Source organism: Galeopterus variegatus, unplaced genomic scaffold (assembly GCF_000696425.1).
Source record: "Galeopterus variegatus unplaced genomic scaffold, G_variegatus-3.0.2 Scaffold1272, whole genome shotgun sequence".
Lineage (NCBI taxonomy): Eukaryota > Metazoa > Chordata > Mammalia > Dermoptera > Cynocephalidae > Galeopterus > Galeopterus variegatus.
This window is the reverse complement of record NW_007727383.1, coordinates 214,314-217,268: the sequence shown is the minus strand read 5'-3', so window position 1 is coordinate 217,268 and position 2,955 is coordinate 214,314.

The following is a 2,955-nucleotide window of genomic DNA, read 5'->3' as shown; positions in this document are numbered from 1 at the left end:
TTGATTACTGCCTGAGTCTCCTTACTACTTATAGGTCTCTTCACATTTTTAATTTTTACCTTATTTAGTCATTGTAGACTGCTTATTTATAGGGATTTATTAATTTCTAGATTTTCTAATTTGTTGGCATATACTTGACATGGTTGTCTGTTTTACTACTTTTTCTTTCTGTGATGTCAATTTTATTTTATATTAATTTATTCTTTTGGTAGCCTGTCAGCACAGGGATCCAATTTGTCTAATAAATTTTAATTTCCCCATTTTTCCCACTGATTTTCTGTATACTAGTTTTCTCTCCTTTTTATAAGTTATTTGAGGTAAGCATTTGTCAATTTTGTTGATTTTTTGAAAAAATTCACCCTCAGTTTTATTGATTGTTTGTATCCTCTATATCATCTATGTCTCACGTGATATTCATTATTTTCTTCCTCCTGCTTATGTAGTGTTTATTCTTTTTCTGGTTCCTTGAGGTATAAATTTAGGTTGATTTGAGTTCTTTTTTTCTTTTTTAACATAAGCTTTACACTTCCCATTTACTTACTGCCTTTACTGAATCCTGTAAGTTTTGGTATGTTGTTTTCATTTGCCTATGTATCCAGATATTTTTAAATTCCCTTTTTCTTTTTTGACCCATTGATTATTTTAGAGTTAGTTTTTTAATTTCCTCATATTTATTGTCTTTCTTTTTTATTTTCTTCTGATTTCAAGATTTATTCTTTTGTGTACAGAGAAGCAAATGTGAGTGATTTTAGGTTCTTAAATTTTTAAAGATTTGTAACTTAATATGTAATCTATTCTGGAGATGTTCTGCATGTGGTTGAGAAAAAGGTATATTCTGTTGCTGTAGGGTGCAATGTCACGTATTGTTCTTTTAGTTCTATTTGGGGTATAGTGTTGTTTAGGTTCTCTCTCTCCTTCTTTGTGTTCTTCTGTTTGTTCTATCCATAAATGGAAGTGTCTCATTGAAGTGTCCTGCTATTATTGTGGTGCTATCTAATCCTCCCTTAAGTTTTGTTAATGTTTGCTTTATATATTGAGGAGTTCTAATGTAAGGGACACATTTATTTATAATTGTTATATCATCCTGGTTAATTGACCCTTTATCAGTATACATAGCCCTTCTTTGTCTCTTATGACAGTTTTTACCTTAAATTCTATTTTGTCTGATGTAAGTACAGCTACCCCATTACCATGGAATATCTTTTTACATCCTTTCACTTATACCCTGTGTCTATCTTTACATCTGATGTGACTCTCATGCATACAGCATATAGTTGGGTCTTGTATATTTCATTTTTCTCTATTGAGTCATTTTATTGCCTTTTAATTGAGGGCTTTAATCCATTTAATTTTTTTTCTCCTTTGTTGATTGTTGGGCACAGGGGTCAAATCCTGGACCTTGGTGTTATTAGCACTACAGAGCTAGCTGGTCAGCCCTAATCCATTTAAATTTAAAACAGTTACTGATAGGAAAGGACTTACTATATTACCATTTTGTTAATTGTTTTCTACATATCTGGTAGCTTTTTTGTCCCTCTTTTATAACCTTGCTGCCTTGTTTTGTGTTTTGTTGATTTCACGTAGTGACTTTTGATTCTCTTCTCATTTCCCTTTCTGTATATACTACAGATATTTTCTTTGAGGTTGCCATTGCAATTACATTAAATACGTCAAACTTACAACAGTCATTTACGCTGATAACAGCTTAAATTCATTGCAAATAAAATCTCTCAACCCACTACATCTCTGTCCCCTCACCTTGCATGATATTATTTGTAGCACAAATGACCTCTTTTTTGTATTACATATCCATTAACATAGATGTATAATTACTTTTTATGGTTCAAACATTCTGTACCAGATTTAAAATGATCTACACACCATATTAAAATACTACAGGATTCTATATTTGTCTATATATTTACCTATACTAGGGAGTTTTATCTTTTAGTACATTTTGTTTTTCCGGTTTTTATTCATTACATCTTGAAGGACTATCTTCAGAATTTGTGTTAGGGTGGGTGTCTTAGTCATTTTGGGCTGCCGTTATACAATACCTCAGGCTGAGTAATTTATAAACAGCAGAAATGCATTGCAAACAGTTGTGGAGGCTGGGGAGTTCAAGATCGAGATGCCAGACCATTTGGTGTATGGTGTGGGACCATTCCTCATAGACAGCTCCTTCTGTGTGTATTACATGAGGGAAAGCAGCTGATGAGCTTTGTCAAACCCTCTTTTATAAGGGCACTAATCCCATTCATGAGGGCTCCTACCTATGATCTAATCATCTCCCAAATGTTCCACTTTTTAATACCATCACCTTAGGGGTTAAGATTTCAACACGTGAATGGGGGGAGAGGACACAATCATTCAAACCATCACAGTAGATTTGTTGATGATGAACTCCCTCAGCTTTTGATTATCTGGGAAGGACTCAATTTCTTTACCTTTTTTGAAGGACAGTTTTCCTAGGTGCAGTATTTTTAGTTGCCAGTTATTTTCTTCTAGCAATTTGAATATATTATCACATTCCATTTTAGGCTGCAGTGTTTATACTGAGAAATATCCTGATAATAACATAGAAGCTCCCTCTTGGGTTAGCTTTTCTCTTATTGTTGTCAAGATTCTTACTTTGTCTCTGACTTGTGAGAATTTGAGTATATGTTTCAGTGTAGGTACCTTAGATTTATCCTAGTTGGATTTCCTTAAACTTCTTGAATTTGGGTGTTTCTGTGTCTTTTGAGGTTTTGGACATTATTGGCCATCGTTTCTTTAAATAGACTGCTGTCCCTTTCTCTCTCTGTCCTCCTTCTGGGACATACACGTGTTTATGATGTTACCATTGCTGGTGTTTCATAAGTCCCTTAGTCGCTCTTTCTTTTTCTTTTTCTTTTCTTTTCCCCCCCCCCCCCCCCCCTTTTTTTTTTTTTTTTTTTTTTTTTTTTTTTTTTTTTT